General features: G+C 44.5%; 1 long non-coding RNA gene across 1 annotated transcript; it reads left to right on the top strand.

Moving 5' to 3' along the window:
- The first annotated feature begins 2191 nt into the window (after positions 1 to 2191).
- LOC119389040 (uncharacterized) lies at positions 2192 to 24041 on the top strand. Its single transcript, XR_007416030.1, has 5 exons — positions 2192 to 2275; positions 3727 to 3786; positions 15918 to 15977; positions 19481 to 19561; positions 23913 to 24041. It is a non-coding gene; the product is annotated as an uncharacterized LOC119389040 (long non-coding RNA).
- Positions 24042 to 24581: the final 540 nt, after the last annotated feature.

The following is a 24581-nucleotide window of genomic DNA, read 5'->3' as shown; positions in this document are numbered from 1 at the left end:
ACAAGCAGCTCCTAGCACAGCGCAGCCAAGCATAGTATATTAGAGGAAGAGGGTGAAAGGTGGAGGTGAGGGTGAGGAGCAGTGAAGCGAAAGTGGGGACGAAAGAAAAGAGGAGGGTGGAGGGTAAATCATGGCGTAGTCTTGTACAGTATATTTTAGCAAGGGGGTGGGCAAGTCAAGTGAGGTTGTGGAGGACTGGTCTAAAGCTAGAGGAGGGAAAGGAGCAGGAAAAGGAGAAGGTAAGTGTAAACCATAGCATAGCCGTGTGCAGCATATTATAGCAAGAGGTGAGAAATAGAAGTTAGGGTGATGAGGAGTGAGGAGAGGATTAGGATGAGAGAAAGGAGGAGAGGGGGCAATATAGAAAGTACATAGATACAGAAATATGAAAGAAAGGTAAGCTGTAGAAAGAACTAAAGAAAGAAAAAAAGATAAAAGAAAGCAGAAGAAGATGAAAAAAGAAGAAGAACTCAATTTGAGATCGCATGGTTTTGGCGCTTGCTTCCCATATCCACTGTTTACTGATATTTGGCAGGTATGGTACAGGCTTTAATTTTTTTCACAGCGAAAGCTGTTATGAGATCACAACAAGAGATGGTTTTCGTGGCGTACTTGTCCGTCATCGCCGCCGCTGGTGTCCGCGACCGCTGTCGCGCGAAATAAGAAAAAATTATCCGGGATCGGATGACATTTAAACCCCGGCCTTCAGCGTGGCAGTCGAATTTTCTGTCACAAACTCACACCGGTGCTTTAAAGAACTTAGCAAAAAGAACCTATACAGGCGTCATGGCGGGCAAGGCGTCACGTTGACTTACGTTGTATAGCGTGGAAAACGAGTAAGATAACACAGGCGCCATACAATGCGAATTTCGTAACCGGTGCATTGCTTAAAGCTTCCAACCCTTTACAAAGTGTTCAGGCATAATTATTGGCCGTCGTCAGCCACAGCATCAACAAAATGCACATAATGCCCTGCAGATGTGTAGCGGGCACCTCGCGTCTCCGCAGAATGACAAGTAATGGCGTAGTGGATGCTTCCGAAACTTCACACAAGTTATGACGATTTATGGCGTAGTGGGTAGCTTGCGAGTGTACTTGTAGCGGGTGCCTCAAGTGAGTTAACAACGGGCTCCAGAAAGACCCCTATTCCACCTTTCGCAGTGACTCTGCTGCGTGCTCCGCGCAAGCATGGGTTTTTTCTTTCCTTCGTTTTTTTCTTTCTTTCTTACTTATTTCCATTCTTCCTTTCTTTCTTTCGCCCCTTCTTTCTTTCTATAGCATTCCACAATGCTCCCTCATAGCTCTTTCCTTCCTTCGTGCCGGTTATTGGTCCTTCACCTACGTGTTTAGCAGAGCAACGCTTAAGTTGCCGAAACAAGAGCGACTTTCATGCGTTCTTATCCTCGCAACAATGAATTGTAGCAACGTCAAATGACAAGTCACCTCGGTAAAATATCAGATCGCCATATCAGAAACGGCTGATCGCCGATAATCCCACGATCGAGAGAGCATCAATTATTGGAAAATAGCGCCCACAATACGGATGCGACCTACACAGTTTCGGTCGCAGGCGCCAAAGAGAGTTTACAATGGGCTCTATGAAGGCCGCCACGCCAGCTTACGCTCTGACTGCTGCTCGTTCTGCGCAGGCCTGTTTCTTTTTTTTTGCATTGTACTCTCTTTTCTTATATCTCTTTGTGTTATTTCATCGGCGCACTTCGTTGTACAATTTCACTGTACATTGTCAGCGCTATTACGGCGTCTTTGTCACGCTGTTTTAGTGAAATCTTTTATTACGTGTGCAGTAATGAAAAGATACACACGTAAGCAAACAACTACACATATCACAACACCGGGAATATATATATATATATATATATATATATACGTATATATGTATATATATGTATATGTATATATATATATATATATATATATATATATATATATATATATATATATATATATATATATATATATATATATATATATATATATATATATATATATGTGTGTGTGTGTGTGTGTGTGTGTGTGTGTGTGTGTGTTCTTTTTTGTGCGTAATAAACGCTGCGTAATCTTTTTGTCGCTAGAGTGTCCTGCCCAAAACAATGCTGCTCCTCACAACATGAATCACTTGATCCAAATACCCTGTAACGAACAGCAAAATCTACTTTCTAGATGGGACGTCTGCGAAGGGAAAAAACCGAAAACCGACAACGGAAATTTCAAATATTGCACACCAAAGAACGAAACAAGTCTTCGAAAAAAAAGGGTAAGTGGTGTGTCGGGGCAAATTGTGGCGAATTTCTGCTATAATCATAACTTGAAATGTGTACACCTCAATTCCCCAAGATTTGTAATGACGGAAGAAATAATTTCAAAATTATCTGCACAATAGTTACAACCACCATTGCCGCGCCGTCACTTTCTCCGCCTGTGCGTGAACGCAGGCAGACAGTAATTTATTTCACGCATTTAATTATTGTCTCAACGACAGCGAAAGCACTCCGACCTCACCGCCCATGGATCAAGTCTTATTCATGAAAAGAAACGTTATCAGCTAATCAAACCACCTGAGCTTTACTTTAGAGAACCTCTTTTGTTATCAAGAAAAGTAGGCAAGCTGTAATGTTCGATAAAGGCTGCCGCAAATATTTGAGAAAGGAAACATTGCATCAACTCATGAAAGGAAAACGTAGAATCAGCTAAACGCTACCTGCGTTATCGATTCGGCTTTGAAGACACTGGCGCTGCAAAGACCAGTGGCACTGACTGCTCTTTTACCGTTAACTATTTTGGCAAATAGATTTACAACGTCAGTCAGTTAGTATAAGAAGGTCAATCGATAAAAGCAAGTGTTCTCAGGGAACGGCGTGGCTAATGTAGAGCCATTTTAAGCCTGTAATTTTCTATTCTATCCCATATATGCCCACCTGTTTTCAGTCTTCTTTCATTCCATTTATTCTATTTTTGAGAGAAACACAGCATCACTGCAGAAAAATTCTGCCGCACTTTTCCGTCGCCAAAGCATATCACAAGAGCGAACGACGCAAATAATGTTTGAAATGCACTTGAAGATACTCCGGGTTCGAAGGATTTTCTGTTTGCGTTAGAAGTACAAAGCCCAAACTTTACTCGGTTTATATAGCGTAAAATCCCGAGCAAGTGTCTCATTTCGTGTTTGGGGAGATTTTATCGAGCAAGCGCCCCCCCCCCCCTCCCTCCCGCCATTTTGACTGCTTCATTCAGTTTTTATTCGCTTGACGAGGGCTAATAACGACAGTGAATGCACGCCTATTCCATAGCGCATTTCATTGTAAGCATGTTGGGCACTGGGAAGACATTGTAGCATAACACATACCCGATAAATACTTGCGCCACAGTCTTGATGACGAGTACTTTGTAGTGCGCGACATGCATCATATAGTACAAATGAGCGCACGTAGAGCTCGTAGTATCGAGTGCTACGTGTGCAGCGTTCTTGGTAGAGGCGCCCTAAGGAGCACGAGTTTCGAAAGAGCTCTTACGCGACGTATTCTATTAAATAGCTTCTCTTATACAAACTACTCACTTGGGCGGCGTGTTTAATATATTCTAAAAGAAGGTTAACATTGCAATATTTATCATATTGCTGTGCTATTCAAGTTTCAATTCTGAATATGGACATCCATACCCTGTTAATGAAATACACCTGCTTACTTGAAAAATGTACTTCTTTTGCAGGAAGCAGCCCCACGGTCACTACCAGACTGTGTAATCCCTTACAGTGACGAAACCGAAAGAGTAAGTTAACTGGCTGCACAGTCCGAAAATTTCTCAAATGTTATACAAATGTTGCCCGCTGAGGTGGCGCAGTGGCTGCGGCCTTGTATGGTCGAGCATCAGATTGTGAACTGCAGGATAGCTTGTGCACAGACTTCATTCCACATAGCTGTAGAGTGTGTACACAAACCCTACTGCTTGTATTCGCCTATTTCTAAAACACCACTTGATAAGCAACATCAGCTCTCAATGTGCACGCTAAGCTTTGGGCTTTTAACAACATCCATGAAAATGGCTGGGTTAGTAATCTAGGAGTGCTTCGTGCAAGACATCGCAAGTACCTTGCGCTTACTTGTTTGCTCGCGTGAAGCACTTCCGCCTTCGTTCACATGTCAGTCCTCCGGAAATGCGCTATGTGGACGCGTGTGGGTGTAGAAAAGATTAGCACAAAGAGCGCATAAAACAAAAACGCTTTGCAGCTCATTTTTCGTGGTTAATATTTTTGTGGCAGAAATCTCTTCGTTAAACTCACTATTTCGCTTTCGTATAGTGCGAGGAGCTGTTTCGTTTTTACTTTCTAGGGCATTGAGCTTTTGTTTCCTGTACCCTAAATTACAAATTTTAATAATCTTAACTGCAGTAAAGCAATGAAATGTAGCGCGGTTGGCATAAATAGATGCGGTTCACTGGATAGCTTCAAATTCTAACCTGTACTTCTAAAAACAGTAGTTTGCTCCGAGTCGTGAAATAACACATGCATATGATAGATTTCCCTTAGATGTTTAATCTTTAGGGTAATACTTGCGTCGGTATAGTGTAGCCGGTCTAGCACCAATGATGCCGGCATTACCTATAAAAGCAAAGACGCCGCAACTATAAAATACTATAGTTCTGGGCCTCATGTAGTCTGCCTGTCGACGCAATGCTGAGCAAACATTACCGCTAACGCGTTCATGGCAAACATTTACGACGTCACCCATATATTACAGTGCGCGGCAAAGAAAAATACAGTAGCGTTGTTTTTAGTACCATACCCAGATATCCCTCTTTGTGAAAGACGTGTGCAAAGCAGCAGCAGAAGGAATCCAAACTAAAAACGCCAGGCCTGCGCGGAAAGCGCAGCCCAGTCACAGCGGAAGCTGGAAGAGCGGCATTTCTAGAGCCCGTTGTAAACTCTATTGGGGCTACTAATACAAGTACACTAGCAACGCACCCAATACGCTATAAATCACAATATTTGCGAAGTTGGGAAGCACCTACAACGCCATTATTCATCATTGTGCGCAGAAGAGAGGTTCCAGCTACACATCTGTAAGGCATTATGTGCACTTTGTTTACGTGACGACTGATGACGATGAAGCATTGTGGCTCAGCCCTTGTAATGGGTTGGAAGCTTTAAACGGCTCACCAGTTACGTAATTCGCATTATGTGACGCCCGGTCGCTATTTCACTCTCCCATCATGCAATATAACATACGTTGACGTGAGAAAAAGAGACAGAGAGAGGAGGTAAGAACTTTATTGAGACCCTGAGGAAATTGATGATGGGCTTATGGGCTTCCTTGGCAACCAATGCAAATGCACTTCCGAGGAACCCACTACGCTATAACTCATCATAATTTCTGTGAAGTAGGGAAACAGCCACTATGCCATTTTTCGTCATTCAAAGGAGAGCCGTGGTACCCGCTAAAACATGTAAGCCATTATTAGCTTTGTTGGTGCTGTGCCTGATGACGATGAAGAATTATTGCAGAGCCCCTTGTTGGGTTGGAAGCATCCAACAGCCCACTCGTTGCGCAATTCGCATTGTGTGACGCCTGGTTACAGAATTCGCGTTGTGTGGTGCGTGGTTGTTATTTCACTCTTCTACCACACTAAATTACACATGTTAATGTAGTTCCTCCTGGACATGAAGCCTGTATAGCGTCTTCTTGCAAGGAAGTTCCAAGCACCGGCATGGCTCTGAGGTACAACACTGGGCTCCCACGCAGAGGGCCCAGGTTCGAACCGCGTTCCATCCTGGAATTTTTTCTTATTTCGTTTTTTTTCCTATTTCGAGCGATAGTGGTTACGGACACCGGCGGCGGCGGACAACTACGGCGCCAAAAACGGCCGTTGAAATGACCTCATAACAGCTTTCGCTGTAATAAAGCGCTGCGTATCCCTCGAATAATTTCATTCCAGACATGTTCTGTAATATATAAGGAAAAAGCGTTGAGTGCCTCATCAGACTGAAACGCGGTGTGCGGTGCAAAATTCGTCAGATCCTACGCAGTGTACGAATCAATTTCCTGCGAAGCAGACAGCGAGTAGCAGCCTACAGCGGAATTTACGCTTTAAGCTAAGTGTTACCAGGTGGATCGACCTTGTCGTGCAAATTCAGGCGTTTTCCCATGCACGCCATGTACACTGGCGTGCAAAGGGTAGCTGATGGTCCGACGTAGCGTCGGGACTCACGTTAAAGCAGACATGTCAGTTTAATTATAATGAGGTGCACGCTGCAGTGCAATGATGTGCTTATTGCCACGCCCGCTTCTTTTGCTACTTTTATGTAAACTGTCCATTACACGTATAACCACTAGCTTGCGCAAACCGCGTCCCAATGTCTGGGAACCTTACAAAATTTTAGAATTTTCTGATAGGCTTGAGCGCGGAAACTCGAAGAGTTGAGCTCATGCTGGAACTCACGCTACCACCAGCGCTAAGGCTCGAAGGCTCGATGCCGCATGTATAAATGCCGACGCGCCTCACCGCAGATAAGATCATCGACAGCCGACGCTTTGTTCGCCGCTATCAGTGTGCAGCGCGTATTGTAGTTTAATTTTCCGTTTTCCGGGCACAACTTCGCCAAAATAAAGAGTTACGTCTTTTATACAGATTTACGTCTTCTTCGTCGTCACGACTACACTCTAACGTAAAAGGGTGTGTGTTTCGTCCCTTTGGGAACTAATGGGGCTGCCACAACCATTAATCCCTTTAGGGACTAACGGCGCCAGGTCTAACAGTTAGTCCCCACAGATCCCCTCAATGGACTAACGTTTAGTCCTCACATTTACACCTTACCGGGCAATTGTTAGTCCCCACAGATAACTTCAATGGACTAACGTTTGGTTCTCACATTTACACCTTATCGGGCAACCATTATTCCTCCAGTTGGACCTCGCCGGACGAAAGGTCTGACCACTCAAACACTGCATTCAGATGAATATTTTATCCCCAGGATCGATTTTCTAGTTGCACTCCGCAACGCTTAATAATTTTTCGCGTGTTTCTTTCGGCGGTGAGCAACAAATGCCGCGGAAAAGAACACGCGAAAAAATAATTAGTCATGCGTGTGTCACCGCTTTCTCAGACAATGCGACAGCGAAAGACAAAAGTGATACAATGAAATATGTTATCTTTCTGTATACATATGAAGTTCCTGCTTTGTTTCATTGAATTCACTGCAAAATGTCCAGTACAGGTCCAGCCACGTTGTCATATCTCGTACAGTTGATTTTGTGAAGCTGCTCCAACGGAAGCGATAGATCACAGGCATTGTACGCGCCAGGGCACACAGCATTCTGCTCGCTTTGGACAACGGCTGCATCCTGCAAAGCACAAAATATTGCAAATAGTTAGTCATACGTGACAGCGAGGGTGGAGACGCACGCACAATGCAAACACGTGCAAGGTGAACTAAAACACACGTCTAAAATATGGCTTGCAAATAATTTCACCCTGCAAAGCACAAAAATGTTGCAAACAGTCTGCGACACGTCACAAAGGAGATGAAGACGCGCGCACATTTGCAAACACGTGCAAGGTGAACTAAAACACACGTCTAAAATATGGCATGCAAATAATTCACCCTGCAAAGCACAAAAATGTTGCAAATAGTCTGCGACGCGTCACAAAGGAGATGAAGACGCACGCACATTGCAAATACGTGCAAGGTGAACTAAAACACACGTCTAAAATATGGCATGCAAATAATTCACCCTGCAAAGCACAAAATGTTGCAAATAGTCTGCGACGCGTCACAAAGGAGATGAAGACGCACGCACATTGCAAATACGTGCAAGGTGAACTAAAACACACGTCTAAAATATGGCATGCAAATAATTCACCCTGCAAACCACAAAATTGTTGCAAATAGTCTGCGACACGTCACAAAGGAGATTAAGACGCACGCACATTGCAACTACGTGCAAGGTGAACTAAAACACACGTCTAAAATATGGCTTGCAAATAATTTCACCCTGCAAAGCACAAAAATGTTGCAAATAGTCTGCGACACGTCACAAAGGAGATGAAGACGCACGCACATTGCAAATACGTGCAAGGTGAACCAAAACACACGTCTAAAATATGGCATGCAAATAATTTCACCCTGCAAAGCACAAAAATGTTGGAAATAGTCTGCGACACGTCACAAAGGAGATGAAGACGCACGCACATGGCAAATACGTGCAAGGTGAAATAAAAACGCACGTCTAAAATATGGCATGCAAATAATTCACCCTGCAAAGCACAAAAATGTTGGAAACCGTCTGCGACACGTCACAAAGGAGATGAAGACGCACGCACATTGCAAACACGTGCAAGGTGAACTAAAACACACGTCTAAAATATGGCATGCAAATAATTCACCCTGCAAAACACAAAAATGTTGCAAATAGTCTGCGACGCGTCACAAAGGAGATGAAGACGCACGCACATTGCAAACACGTGCAAGGTGAACTAAAACACACGTCTAAAATATGGCATGCAAATAATTCACCCTGCAAAACACAAAAATGTTGCAAATAGTCTGCGACGCGTCACAAAGGAGATGAAGACGCACGCACATTGCAAACACGTGCAAGGTGAACTAAAACACACGTCTAAAATATGGCATGCAAATAATTCACCCTGCAAAGCACAAAAATGTTGCAAACAGTCTGCGACACGTCACAAAAGAGATGAAGACGCACGCACATTGCAAACACGTGCAAGGTGAACTAAAACACACGTCTAAAATATGGCATGCAAATAATTCACCCTGCAAAACACAAAAATGTTGCAAATAGTCTGCGACGCGTCACAAAGGAGATGAAGATGCACGCACATTGCAAACACGTGCAAGGTGAACTAAACACACGTCTAAATATGGCATGCAAATAATTCACCCTGCAAAACACAAAAATGTTGCAAATAGTCTGCGACACGTCACAAAGGAGATTAAGACGCACGCACATTGCAACTACGTGCAAGGTGAACTAAAACACACGTCTAAAATATGGCTTGCAAATAATTTCACCCTGCAAAGCACAAAAATGTTGCAAATAGTCTGCGACGCGTCACAAAGGAGATGAAGACGCACGCACATTGCAAACACGTGCAAGGTGAACTAAAACACACGTCTAAAATATGGCATGCAAATAATTCACCCTGCAAAACACAAAAATGTTGCAAATAGTCTGCGACGCGTCACAAAGGAGATGAAGACGCACGCACATTGCAAACACGTGCAAGGTGAACTAAAACACACGTCTAAAATATGGCATGCAAATAATTCACCCTGCAAAGCACAAAAATCTTGCAAATAGTCTGCGACGCGTCACAAAGGAGATGAAGACGCACGCACATTGCAAATACGTGCAACGTGAACTAAAACACACGTCTAAAATATGGCATGCAAATAATTTCACCCTGCAAAGCACAAAAATGTTGCAAATAGTCTGCGACACGTCACAAAGGAGATGAAGACGCACGCACATTGCAAATGCGTGCAAGGTGAACTAAAACACACGTCTAAAATATGGCATGCAAATAATTCACCCTGCAAAACACAAAAATGTTGCAAATAGTCTGCGACGCGTCACAAAGGAGATGAAGACGCACGCACATTGCAAACACGTGCAAGGTGAACTAAAACACACGTCTAAAATATGGCATGCAAATAATTCACCCTGCAAAGCACAAAAATCTTGCAAATAGTCTGCGACGCGTCACAAAGGAGATGAAGACGCACGCACATTGCAAATACGTGCAAGGTGAACTAAAACACACGTCTAAAATATGGCATGCAAATAATTTCACCCTGCGAAGCACAAAAATGTTGCAAATAGTCTGCGACACGTCACAAAGGAGATGAAGACGCACGCACATTGCAAATGCGTGCAAGGTGAACTAAAACACACGTCTAAAATATGGCATGCAAGTAATTCACCCTGCAAAGCACAAAAATGTTGCAAATAGCCTGCGACGCGTCACAAAGGAGATGAAGACGCACGCACATTGCAAATACGTGCAAGGTGAACTAAAACACACGTCTAAAATATGGCATGCAAATAATTCACCCTGCAAAGCACAAAAATGTTGCAAATAGTCTGCGACACGTCACAAAGGAGATGAAGACGCACGCACATTGCAAATACGTGCAAGGTGAACTAAAACACACGTCTAAAGTATGGCATGCAAATAATTCACCCTGCAAAGCACAAAAATGTTGCAAATAGTCTGCGACGCGTCACAAAGGAGATGAAGACGCACGCACATTGCAAATACGTGCAAGGTGAACTAAAACACACGTCTAAAATATGGCATGCAAATAATTTCACCCTGCAAAGCACAAAAATGTTGGAAATAGTCTGCGACACGTCACAAAGGAGATGAAGACGCACGCACATGGCAAATACGTGCAAGGTGAAATAAAAACGCACGTCTAAAATATTGCATGTAAATAATTTCACCGTCGACGCTTGATGTCATACGTCATCAAAGACGCATTTCAAACCACATAGCCCAACAGTTGAAGTGCGGTAGCCGCAGCTATCACGCCGAGGCGCCGCCAACCACCGTGCCCCAACGAGCCAGCGAGTTTTCTGCGAGCGGCGTCGTACAGCTCAAGAAAGCCCGTCAGCCGCCGCTTCAGCCAGCGAATCTCGTACAGAACAGAGAGCGAACGCGGAGCCACCGTCAAAAACGGCGCGGAGCTGCTTGCGAGCAAGCGTGGGGAAGCCGAAGGTAATGGCGACCAATTTCCACCATGTTCCTCGAGCGAGCACCAGTCCAGCGAGCGAACTCGGGCCTGCCGCCGCGAACGGCGCCGGGCTGCTTGCGAGCGAGCGAACGGGAAGCCGACGGTAACTGCGTCCAATTTCCACAAAGTTCCTCGAGTGAGCACCAGTGAGCACCCAAAGCCGGCCCTCGTGGTACATTTCGTGCGCGCGACATACGACACGATCGAGCCCGTTACCGGCAATCGCAATCCATTTTGTGCACGCTATAGGTACGGCAGAATAAAGAGCGATCACTTACGTGTGAAAGAATCCAGCGCCAATTTGTGCCGAGAGTCCGATTGAAATGATGGATCCGACAGGCCTACTGTCTTCTCGGCCTCCATACCAAGCCGGTGGCGACGCCATGACTACGCCGGGGATATACAGCGCGCCGTCGCGACGTGTGAAGACAAGCTCCAGATTTCATGGGTGCGGCGAAAACGTAAAAGCAGCACGACACGCTCATCCACGCATACGTGATATCAAAGGCACCGAGGCGTAGTTCCTAGATCGGCAAAACTCTCCGAGCGCGACACAACCGCCAACACGCAAGCTCGAGCACCAGTGGGAAGAATGACCCGAGCGAGGAGGACCGGGAGGACGGTTAGTTCCCTTGACAACGGTTTGCACACGGAACGTATCTCTTCACACGGGCTGCATCTCCCGCGCGGTTCATCCCTTTGCAGAGTAACTGGTTTGCACGCGGCACGCCTCCCTTTGCGCTTCCTCATCGACGGTCTATCCGTTCATTGCGCGTGTCTATTGACCTCCGTACACCTCTTTCGGGTGATTTCTCCTCAGAGTGTACGCGACATTATCATAAAGAGCAATCGTAGGCCCTTTACTATAAGTTGTGCAGTAATGTGTACATTCGTAATGTGTGAATTTTCATTTACGTTTTCTTTGGTCATGCTCACTGAAACGTGGAGCACTAATGATTCTGACATTTTTACGATGACCCATTATAAAAGATATTATCTGAACCGCCCAGCCTGCGTGGAGGTGGCGTTGCTTTGCTGGTGTCTGTCAGTATTGAATGCGATAAGCTGGACTGGTACTCTCTAATTACTGATGATTTTGAAATCATATCGCTCTGCACTGGCAGGTTCGTGTTCTCGGTATGCTATCGTCCTCCTAAGGGAACTGTGGTCAAGTTTTTCGAGTTTCATGATAACTTTCTTTCAATAATAACAGACAGTAAGTACATATTAATAGCTGGAGGTGATTTTATTGTTGATTTGCTGAAGGTTATTTTTTCTGGCTATGGAATTCACACAACTCCGACTTTGAACGCATTGTTAACCTTGTTAAAATGCCAACAAGGGTCACACCAGAAAGTGTGCTTCTTCTCGATCTGTTCATTACGAACTCATCCAGAGCAACAGATGAAACAGGTGTAATATCATGCGCAATCAGTGATCACCTTCCAGTGTTCTTAAGTATAAATAAGAATCGAGAGGTAAAGTACCGGCAAGAAAAAGCTACATATCAGCGTATAACCAACCAAACCATCAGTTTATTTCACAACTCAAGAACACAAGTTTAGTGGGATAATATCAGCATTGGAAATGATGCAAATGAGGCCTGCGATAATTTTCTCTACGTATTCAAGCAGATTTACCATTCCTGCTTCCCATTAAAAGTGCGCGGATCAAAACGCAAAACTCGCAAACCTTGGGTAACTATTGAGCGACGTCAAGAAATTAAAACGAGAGGCAAGCTGTTCAAGATATTCTTCAATACGCGTTTAGCAGATGACCTCAGGGTATTCAGAGAATACAGGAATGGGCTAACAAAAAACTGCGCCAAGCACGTGCAGAATACTGCTTTACATTGCTTGAATTTAAAATTGGTTGCCATGATTTGCTAAGGTCAAGATTAATCTCTTACTTAGACGTGAAGTGCCACAAGCCTCTCTACATACGCTAAAGCTAAATCACAACGATATATCTGGAGTAGAGCTGGCAGAAGCTTTTAACTACTTTTTACAACTCTCGCCCATAACAATCCGTCAGAGGATTCCAATGAATACATTAATTCATTTAATAATGATTCCTGAGCCCTGTTACACCAGAAGAAGTTAAGCAGTAATACAAAACCTTAAAATAGGCATAGGTAGAGATGGCATTTAAGTAAGAATGCCATCTTATAGACGGCATTCTTACTTGACATAGATGTCAAGTTAGTGAAGCATGTTGCAGCCATTATTGCGCCTGTTCTTGTAGACATATTTAGCCTATGCTTAGATACTGGTTCATTTCCTAGAAAAATGCAACTTGCTATAGGAACGGTTCTGTATAAGAAAGGAGATCGCAATGATTTAGGAAATTATAGACCAGTCTCCATACTTCCAATATTCTCGAAACTTTTGAGAAAGTGCTATATACTAGGTTGTCGGATTTTATTCATAAGCATGGCCTACTATCACCAAATCAATTTGGGTTTTGTAAACATAAATATGCTGAGATAGCACTAATCGAACAAAACGAATATATACTAACACTGTTTCAAAAGAAGACCTTCGTTATTGGTATCTTCGTGGACTTTTCGAAGGCGTTCGATCTTGTGAACCACACTGTACTCCTTAAAAACTTAGAATGTTACGGTATTCGCGGACAGGCTCAAATGCTTCTCAAATCATATCTATCGCATAAAAAGCAGGCTGTCTGCATAGACAACATAAAATCTGAACTAAAGTCGGTTACTTCTGGCGTTCCGCAGGGCAGTATATTAGGACCATTCCTATTTAATATGTATCTTAACGACATTTGCAATATTACCACCACTGCTACATTTATCACCTATGCTGATGACAACAGCATCTTTTTTACTGGAACTAATCTTGATCTCCTTGTTCGGCATTGCAATGACAGTATGAATGAGCTACAAAAATGGTCGGAATCCAAGTGCATGCGTATTAATGAGAAAAAAAGAAAAGCTGTCGTATTCCGCCCCAAAAATGAACCAGTTCTTTTTCCCTTCAACATTAAGCTGAACTCACGACGTATAGATGTGGTTGAACAATTTAAGTGACACATGCCTTGTCACTGACTAGGCATGCATATGACAAGGCATGCAAGACTTGGGTTGTGCCGACACCCAGAATAAATTCAGGTAGAGAACGTGTGCAATTCACTCTTCCTTGCCTTTTAAACTCATATGTGCATAATAATTTTGATGTCTTCAGTTCATCAAACACTGCTTTGCGTGCCATGTATGTTAACATGTAGATTCCGTTCCTGTTTTACACTTTGTTTTGTAGCCATGCCTGTGTGTATTCAATGTGAATATTATCTATTGTATAACCTCATTTTGTTTCTCTTTTGCATCTGTCGATTATTGTATAGTCGTCGTTACACTTTCAATACTGTCGTTGCATGAGTCTTGTTGTGAAGCCGCTGCCAAGCAAACGGGTGCCGCGGCTCTGTCAAGCTGTTTATGACAGCTTTTTCTGTGCCTCCTCTGTCTGTACCTCTACAAGGCAGAAATAATGAATTTGTATTACACTGATATAAAAGAGGATAGGGAGCACTGCAACCACAATTAGCGTTTCCTGATATGACGCTCTTATAGGGTGCTCTTCCGAAACAGTTTGAAGCACTGGCGTCACTCTCTGGTATAATACTTGACTGCCATGTAGAATGTGGGTTTGATTCCGGCTGAAGCAGTGACTATTGCTCTTTGCTTCCATCGGAATATTTCACCGATCGACAATGCTGCCCGACGCCAGCATCGCATCTTCTGCGAAACGAGCGCATTCAGGCTGTGGCATTAAGATTTCAAAACTCTGGGTTTATATAGGTTGTGAACCCCTCTGGCGCATACCAGCGTACGGCGATCCATGGAACGCGGGTATGTCCCACACGTGACTGGTGGAAATGATTTCATGGCGTCCGCGACAGGGAAGTCACGTTATGGATGTCATGACCTGTCAGTCGTGTTCGCCATACGCTCACCTCCTCGAATGCTAATTTTCGTATTTACCAAGCTAACGATTGTTGGGGTTTAACGTCGCAGAACCACGATATGATTATGAGAGACGCCTTAGTGGAGGGCTCCGGAAATTTCGACCACCAGGTCTCCTTAAACGTGCGCCTAAATCTAAGCACACGGGCCTCGAGCATTTTCGCCTCCATCGAAAATGTGGCCGCCGTGGCCGGGATTCGATCTCAAGACCTTTGGGTCAGCAGTCTAGCACCTGATAACAAGTTAAGCGCCAAGCTATGCTTAGCGCAAAGCTAGCTTAGCGCTGTCGCAGCGCTAACGTAAGCCTTGGCACTACGACAGCGCCAAGGCATAGATAGATAGATAGATAGATAGATAGATAGATAGATAGATAGATAGATAGATAGATAGATAGATAGATAGATAGATAGATAGATAGATAGATAGATAGATAGATAGATAGATAGATAGATAGATAGATAGATAGATAGATAGATAGATAGATAGATAGATAGATAGATAGATAGATAGATAGATAGATAGATAGATAGATAGATAGATAAAAACAGGCAAAGTGCCTTCGGTTCGCCAACTCTTTGCATTTAAATCAGGCTTCGCGCCGGGATCGAACCCAGGTAGCCTGCATGGGAGTGAAGTATTCTACCAAACAGCTGTGTCAGCGCTTTGAAGCTCTTTGGAAAAACGCGCTCTACAGTCGTCAAGGGAAAGTGTTAATATATGCAGTAATGTGTGGCCGAATTTCTGAAACCCACCAGGCGTCACACTATGTGAATTGCGTGACGAGTGGGTGGTTGAAAGCTGGTAACTATTGACAAAGGCCTGGGCTCTAACGCATCGGCATCATCATGATCAGCAACAACATGTATAAAGTGTGCCGCTACTCACGTGCCATTCAAGCGCCGACAATGATAATTATGATGATGATATTTATTTTGTCACCGGACGGCTCTCGCCTTCCAACTGTCTTAGGGAAACCCATACAAAAGCCTGCGAGTTTTTCTAAAGACCGCCGTCAGTTGAAGCTTGGTGACCTTGCATAGCATATTATTTAGACATGGCTACAATCTTCGCGATGGCCCGTTATTGCGCCACTGAATTTAAAACTTTTTCTCTCTTCCTGAGAAACATGGGCATCTACATATCAGTGTACTTCTATTACAGACAATACTAGGCGCTGAGACGCCTGTACCCCTTGCTCGTGCTTCTGAAGAAAGCGAGAAGGTAAGTCTAATCGGTATAGACACAGCAAGCAGATAAATTATTAGATGCGAAGCAGCTTTTGCTCGGGGATGTGTCCGTCCTTTCATTGTCGACCGTCCGCTCGGGAAACCATGTGTGCTGGCACGCGCTAGCGCGTGTGGGCCTGTGTAAGGGGCTGGGTAAGACGCCGTGGCCTCTCCCCCTTACACTCTCTAAGCAATCATGTGATGGCGTCGGGGAACGAGATTCTGCAGACGCGGAAGAACCAACGTGTTGTATCATAGTCAAAACGCGCTGGCACGCGCTAACGCGTTCGGGCCTGTGTAAGGGGCTGGGTGAGGCGCTGTGGCCTCTCCCCCTTACACTCACTCAGCAGTCACGGAACTTTAAGTCGACCCATGCGCTGCTTCGCATCCCCCCATGGTTCCCTTCAGTGGGAGATGGTGCAATTTTTAGTTAGATTTTTCGCCACTATGATACTCTGTCTATATGCAAAAAATTGGTTGCGTCATTCCATGTGGCGTGGCCGAATTTCAATTTTGACAAGCGTAAAAATGTTTCCGTATATACGCCTTGGAGCACGCTGAAAACACAACGCAGCAGAAGACAATCTGGCACTTTTATCCCTGGCCTCGCTGTCCCCGTGGGTGCTCCTCTGGCTTGGCAAATTTAATCAAAATGTAATTATATTGAAATTGATTTCCCGAGTATGCCCAATAAGAACGAACATGAGGACTTGGTCACCATTTCCGGTTTTCATGAAATTTATTCTAGACGTTGGATTTAGACCAGAACAATGATTTCGAAGTTAGCTTTGCGAAAAGAAAATTTTGGTTGCCTGAGAAAAAAAAAAACGCGATAACTATTCGTGGTCAATTAGTGAGCGCTTACTCCTACCCCCTTCACTGCCTCCAACACTGCCAGCATATGGGAAAGGATTTTATAGAGAGCGCAGATCCTAGGCTCCTGTTCCTGCGGTGAGCGTCGGCATGCGCAGTCCCGTTACCATAATCGAGCGATCGAACGCAATCAAGGGCACCTGGCGTGCCGCGCACGTGTGCGTCCACTAACGAGAGCTCAGAACTGTGTCACGTGACGTGGCGTTGCGGTTTGTTCCGATGCCACGAGGTGGTGGTGCACTCCGAGCACATCGGTGGAAATTGCTTAATAAACGGACTCACGCAGTCCCTCCAGAAATTACCCACCGAGCTGCCCTGCATGATGGACCCGAGAGTGCAGACCAAATGATCCCTCCATTCAGTTACCAATACATTTTAACATACCGCACCATAGCTAGACACACTACGTACTCGTCACCGACTTCGTTCTTGAGAGAGTAAAGGTGGCACCCGCCAACTTCAAACACATACATTCCTCAACCACATTTCACTGTATAAGTTTGACCCAGGCCACTACGCTGACTCTTGCCCGGGCTATGGACAACCTTCCACGTCACGGTGGAGTGCGCCGTGAAATGATTCCCTCCCCTGCCAGTCAACGTGTGTCCTTTCTCCACCAAAGAGCTGTGGGAAGATGCGCTCAGCGACGAGCCTCCCGGTGCCCGCCATGCCTTCACCCAACGGGCTCGTGTTGTCGCAACCTAGGCACCCTGGGCTACACCCCTCTTCTACATGCTTAGGCTATAAGTTCTTTCATATGTTTTCTCCCTCTCTCTTCGCGGAGACGGCGCGCGCATTGTACCTTTCAATGAAAATACCCACTAGCGCTAGCGCACGTTCGTATGTACTTTTCGCTCCTGAATGATATTGTATCGGGTTTGAAGTGGACAAAGCAACATTCAACATGTGCACGATGATCATTGGCGTAACCATCATACGGCTTCTTTCACGACCATCAAAGACTTGAAGGGGGGGGGGGGTATTGAACAAAAGAACATGTTTGTGATTCTCTCAAAGTTGCTGGCTTATGATATCTGGAAATGAAAGCACGCGTAGAGGAATAAGAAGTTTTGAAATCGTGGCAAGTTTCTTTTTGCCTTTCTTTTTTTTGAGCAATATAAGAGGCGCGGTTTCGTAAAATAGGTGACAGTTGGCCTGAGTTTATTGCTGAGATATGTTTTATTGCGATAGCAATTATATGGACAGTCTCGACGGGTTTTGGCCGTCGCCGTCATGTCCTTCCGATATGAAGTCCAAATTGATAAGATCCCCCCGCGCAATGTATGTTCTACCGCGGGTAAAAGCGCGCGAGCGGGGGCGACGAACGCGGCCGAAGCAGAGTTCAAACAAGCCGGCCCTGCCGTCGAAGCAGACAGAAAATGCGCCGCCCGTCTTTAATGAGCCTTAAAAGACGCGAAGCAGCAAGGGTGGGGGGGGGGAGAGTGTCGCATCGCGCGAGGAGCAACGTTGACTTTGAATCCAAGGGCGTGGTCGCGATCGCTTGCGCGCACGCTATCTCGAAAGCCATCACAGCGGGCGGCTCGCATACCATTCTACGTGCTGTGCTTTCAACGCGAAGTGACTATGCGGAGAGCAGCTCTCCCTGGAGAGGCCGTATTGACTTACATCAGCGTTTTGTAGTTATGCGAGATCGGATACAAAACAGTTAGCTGCCAGCCTCAGTTCGTGTAACACTACTATTTGTTTAAAGCATTCATTGCTTCGCCCTTGCGATGAAACTGTGATTTTTTACCACTGTAGTGAGCCTCTTTTACTAGGACTGATCAGAGTGAGATATACTCTGTTAGTGTACTTCCGCACGCACTGAAACGTAGTTTGATGGCCTCGCTAATGCGCCTACAAATCGCTGAATGGACTCATTTTCGTCGTGACACCTGCCGAACAAAATGCGTCGAGACTCCTACCACTGCATGACATTTATGTAGTGTTTTTTTGCGAAGCAGTTGCAAGCAACGTCGTGGCTTTGTGGTAGACACCTGCTTGCCACGCGAACGGCCCTGTTAGATACTCAATGGGACCGAAGATATTTAATGTTCATTTTATTTGCATCTTTCTCGATTCTTCGGTCACGGACCATTTTTTGCTCACAAGCGACACCGATGCCGACGGCGGAATTTCTGCGAAACGAGCTCTCTAACGCTGTCGCATCAATAAATAACTCTTGCAACCGAATCTGTAAAGCCTGAAATGAAGCAACCGAGAACAGCCAAAGATGCAGTGCTGTGATCAGATTAACAAGTTTCCAGGTACATGATACTGATATCATTTTCCTTGCCAGAAGAAAAACGTATTTAAGAGACGAGTCCCTTGGAAACCATATTATTAGCCTTGTGGGCGAACCTAGCACTTCATTCGCACGATCTCCACCTTCAAAAAAATTGAATGCGTGAAACCAATATATGTCTGTAGCACGAATTTGTATGCAGCGTAAACTGCTTGCTTGGCTAATTAGCCTGACTGTTTCTCTTTTAAAATTTTAGCATCAATTTTGTGCACAGCGCAGTTGCCCAGAGCGCCGCAAAAGCGTAGTAAATACAGAACAAAACCACTATTCGCGGTTTCTTTCCCGTAAGGCTAATCTATATTATCTCATTTTGCACTTAGGAGACAGCTACCAAGAAGGGAAAGGCTGGCAAAAAAGGGGGAAAAGGACGCAAGAAGCGTGAGACCCAGCCGCGTGCAGAGGTGGGTGATTTTTAGGGAGCAATATTTTTGCCTTTTTTTGCTGTAGTATCCAACGTGGTAAGTATTCCACGCTATATGGTATCCAACGTGATAAGTATACACTTATCCCGCGTTCGATACCAAATAAAAATAATTTTAAAGTAACGTTGTGAAGTTTTTGGAATCAGGGAATTAGTGTCAGAAGAACTTCGGTAAAATATTTCTTGATATTGCGCTTGTAAAAGACGCACCTTTACTGCCGAGTCCGTCGCAAAAAGCGCTGGCTATCTAGAGATAACCAGGGCGATTGGTTCGCGCGGCATTATCCCTAATAGCCGCGACAACAGTGTGAGTAGCATGTCGATAACAGCATTCAGTGTGCTTCTAGGTGCTTTCTCATAAATAGAAATTGCATTCTAAATTACATACTCTTTTTTCCCTTCATCGAATCCCACAGGGTATGAATTTAATTTTATAAAAGTTACAAGACAGTGCGAAACCACGCTAGGTGTCCAATGCTTGCGGAGGGTGGCGGGCAGGATAGATACATCTAGGGAGCCTACATGGCCGGCCGTTCATGCAGGCTCCCTATGCATCGAATAAGAAGAAAAAGAAGATGGCTTTAGCTTTCGAGTCGTCTTATGTGAATGCACTAGGGACCCTGTGATTTTTACGTCGATTAGTATGTTACGTCAAATATTATGAAGATACATCGCAGCTCAGAGGTGAATACTGCCGCTCGCTGGCGTTGCAGTGTGAGCACTGCGTCTCGGCAAGACCAAACGCGGTGGGCGGGCCCGAGCCTTTGCGTGGGCGCCTCTCAATCAAACTACTTGGCACGTGAGCTCGGCTTCAAATTTGTTGATTCTGAGAAGGCCCAGTTGCACTCGTGTCTGCCATAGTACCAGTGTAACTGTCAAGCGTTTAATGAAGTGGATGCTATTTAGCAGCTTCTTTCATCCTTTTACGTGTCTTAACATCAATTCACACTGCTTAAGAATGAAGATAGCATCAGTCCGGTATCAATTTTAGTGGTATTAATTAACTTGGTCTAAATTATTAGGGTCTGAATTGACATGTTACTGAATAAACTTGTTCTATTTAGTTTGGTTTAATTATCTGCACCCTAATTAAAATAATACAAATTAGCATGACATATATTACCATGGGCTAATTAGTGTTGTCTTAATTAGCACGACCTGAATGAAAATCTTGCTTAGCTTGGTCATGATTAGCGTCGTCTTAATTAGCATGGTTTTAATTAGTCGCCCTTAGCATGATATACCTTCATTAGCGTGGTCTTAATTAGAACGGTCTTAGAAACACGTGGCTCAATAAGCTCGCTCTTAGCATGAATTGGCTTATTTAAGTTGATCATAGCATGCCTTGGTTGAATCAGCCGGGCGCATGTGTGCGAGGAGCGAGCAGAAGATGAAGAAGAGGACGAAGAGAGCGCGCAGGCCGAGCAACGCGCTAGAAATTAGAGCCCGATCATGATGATGAAGATGATACATGTGGACTCAGCGATTAGCTCCGGCCGCTCGCTGTTGAATGTCGTGCAGCCGGTGCCAATCCCGGAGGCCACTGTACTAATTAGTATAAAGAATATTTAGTACAGGCATTAAAGGCCTCAGGCCGTGCCTCTATAAAAATGTCAATAGCAAATATTTCAGACACTTTTCTTGTATGGGTGCACTTCTGCACTCAGTAAAACGAGAAATAAATGAAAGAAGATGCTTCTGCTTTGAAGACGCCACACAACTTTGGCGACGGCCCTTGGCATGACACCGCATTCCATCGCAACCAATGGAACTCGGCGCGCGCTGAGGACTGAATTTGACCTTTTTATACAATTAGTCCATTCAACAGGGGGTGTCGCCAGAGATCGGCGAGATTCCTAGTTTCGCCAAACTCGGGCCATCCTGCAATAATACCCCTAGTATAATTTAGTGGAGGTCAATCAGGGTACTGCAGCCCACTACATTGCCTTTGTCTTGCAGTATACTCGCCTGTACGACCTTGCACAATATGTGGGTAAACATTAGTCATAATACTAGGGAAACCTCGAAACACTGTTCTAAAATCCGCTAAATGTGCATCTATATGTGAGAGCAGACATCATGTGAGGGTAGAAAGAGAAAGCATGAGCTATAAGTCTGTATAACGCTCGAAACACTTATCCACGAGAGCATGAGACAAACCATTTTGACACGTGTAGTGGTATCGCTCGTCAAAATTGTGTGCAATACTAATTTAATGCACCGTATGAAAAACAATATAAGCCGGCCTTCAAACAAGCCGTACTGCCGTTGGCATCTATGGTGCTCCGTGTTGAAAGAAAACTTTGCTTGGTAGTGTGTCTATTGTTTGTGCAAAAGGGTCACCTGAGGTTCGATGTCACACCAGATTTTGGAATTTTCGGTTGTGTAGGGTGCGTCATATATATTTGCAGTATTCATTCTTCTTCTGTCTATATTGTTGCGTTCCAGTAGGTGTGTCGGCCTCCTCGAATTACGCAGAACAGGTTGTTAGTTTTTAATCACAGTCAGAGAAGCGCACTTCGGGACTTTTCAGGTAGCTTAAAAGTGGGTGGATGTTAGAAGGAGGAATATGGTTTGAAAGTTTCCTTCACGAACGAACAATACTGAATGCATCGTTCGGTCTCAGGAAAGCTCAGAACGGAGCCCATATCAACTTTAGCAGCATTAAAGGTGGGAATGGCCGGGTATGTTCAATAACCAAAGTCAATAGTAATAATAAAACATTTTCTCGATCAGTTAGCTAGGCGCCGCAAAAATAATTGTGCAGTTGCACCCAACGTGATAACAGTAGAAAGCGCGGAGCACTGATTCGTTTCTCCATTTCATTTCTTAAGGAGGTGTTGTATGTATGCATATATGTGTGTATATAGGCCGCTGCCCTCTGAGGGCCCCTCCTCCAATAAGGGACACTTTGAGACCTGGTGACAGCATACATTACTATGATATGCTTTTAACCTTTAACGCGAAGCCACGGCATGAGATGACAGCGTACTCCCTTCCTTTTCCCATACCTTCCTTCTTACCCTCATCCTCACCCTCACTTCCCTTTCCCGCACCTTTACTATATCACGCTATACATGGCTATGCTATACACGGTTTTGCCTCATTGATGTCATGGATAGATATGCTATACTTTACCCTCTGCATTCATCCTTTCCATCCTCCTCACCCTTACACCACTCCTTCTAACCTTGCCTTCTCTTTCCCTACCCCTTGCTATGCATGGCTATGCTATACATGGTTACGCTTTACATTGTTTTTCCGGCGTGGTGCCAAGCGACATGAGACAACGATGATAGCATAAGGTGACAGCATATGACAGCCCGGGCCCCTAAAGTGTTCCCCACTTAAATAATCAGTGCCCAAGCACTCCGTACATATGGTTAACCAGTGAATCTGGAACGTGCGGCCCCGGTGTTTATCACGAGCTGGCGTCTATCGAAGTAGTCGTCAACTGCAGCTATACATTTTTCTATCACTTAATTTAAGAAATACGCGTGCTTGAAGCTTTCCGGTTGGTCGCGTTTGCTTAAAGGATATTAAGACCCCCTAGAGGCTTTCATGGAGTAGCGACTCATGCTGCGGCGGGTGTCCTCCCTTGCTATATATGCTTACAAAACCTGAAGAGAAACTAATGCAAGCACGGATACATTTCAACTTAGCGTATCTTAGCTTTGCCTATCCTTTATTATCTCTACGCACTCACGGACCGCTGCGTTTTTTCACTTCCTAGTCATATGAACCTTCGCTGTAAAAATTAATTAGTACTGTTAGAAACTTTATGTGGGCAGTTTCAGACACAGTTGTCTTGTAGGGCAAGGTTTCCAGATATGTGATGTAATAAAGTGCAAATGTTCTTCATTAAGGCTGCATTAGTGAGGCAGCTTGGCGTGAGCCACTATAAGAGCGTTGCTGCGTGTTTTTAGCTAAAGTGGCATGACAAAAGATGGCGGCTGTCCATTGATGTTTTTGTGAACGGGTTGCGCACTGTCATAGTCATAATGGCACTGCAATTTCGTCGTATATTGTTTTCCTCTTTTATTATTTCCTGTCCCTTTTTCCCCTTCCAATCTACAAGGTAGCCAACTCGAGATCTCCTTTGATTGAGTGCGCCTCGCCTTACCTTTATCTTTCTCCCTCTCTCTCTCTCCAGATATTGGGTTGCAAAACCCACTTCGTTAGCATTGTCTACAACTATTTCACTGGTTCAGCTCTTACGACATTGCTTCTTACATCCTTTCCGTCTTTCTTGAGAAATTAATTTAACGTATTTAGTACGCATCTTTACCATCAATTTGATCACTTACTTCAACATCTCACGTTTCCTGCAGTGCAATGAAGACGGCGATTGCCGAAAAGGGTGCAACTGCCGAGATGATGGAGCAGGCAAGAAATTTTGCATGCGCCAAGGCTGAAGATGGCGAGTTTTGCAATAGAGATTGCTATTAGTCTGCGAAGCCAGGCTTATGCATCCCCACAGTAATAAACTTCTTATCTTCTGTGTAACAAAAGATTATGTTATTTGTTCTGAAAAGCTAGTACCACAGAACACTTAAGCAAAATCTAGAGAAGGGAAGCTGTACATTTGATATTGCAGCCAAAATAAGGGTAGCGGTGGCATAGTGAAGTAAAGTATACCACCGAGAGATGGCGCTGCTAAAACTATCGTCAGCATTACGCTGAGGTAATAATGGCTGCTGCATTGCCGGCGGGTGCGCATGCTTGTGTTGCTCTCCCGCTGCTTCTGGCTGTTTATTCACGGCTCTCCCGGGCTGGTACTTCTAGTAGAATTACAAGAAATATTTCTGTTATGTCGCCAGGTGACTGAGAGGCATCAACTGGCAAAAAACACACCAGGCAAATAACTTACATTGTTTATTGCCAATCGTGAATATAAGAGTATATATGTAAACAAGCAGCGCTGTCAGTCACAGAGTTTAGCAATATATAAAACAAACAGAAAGAGCCATCTGTTTATTAAAATTGCTAGCTGAAATTGA

The sequence above is a fragment of the Rhipicephalus sanguineus genome, chromosome 4 (assembly GCF_013339695.2).
Source record: "Rhipicephalus sanguineus isolate Rsan-2018 chromosome 4, BIME_Rsan_1.4, whole genome shotgun sequence".
NCBI lineage: Eukaryota > Metazoa > Arthropoda > Arachnida > Ixodida > Ixodidae > Rhipicephalus > Rhipicephalus sanguineus.
Note: the sequence above shows the minus strand (reverse complement) of the source record. Positions and strands in the feature narration are given on the sequence as shown.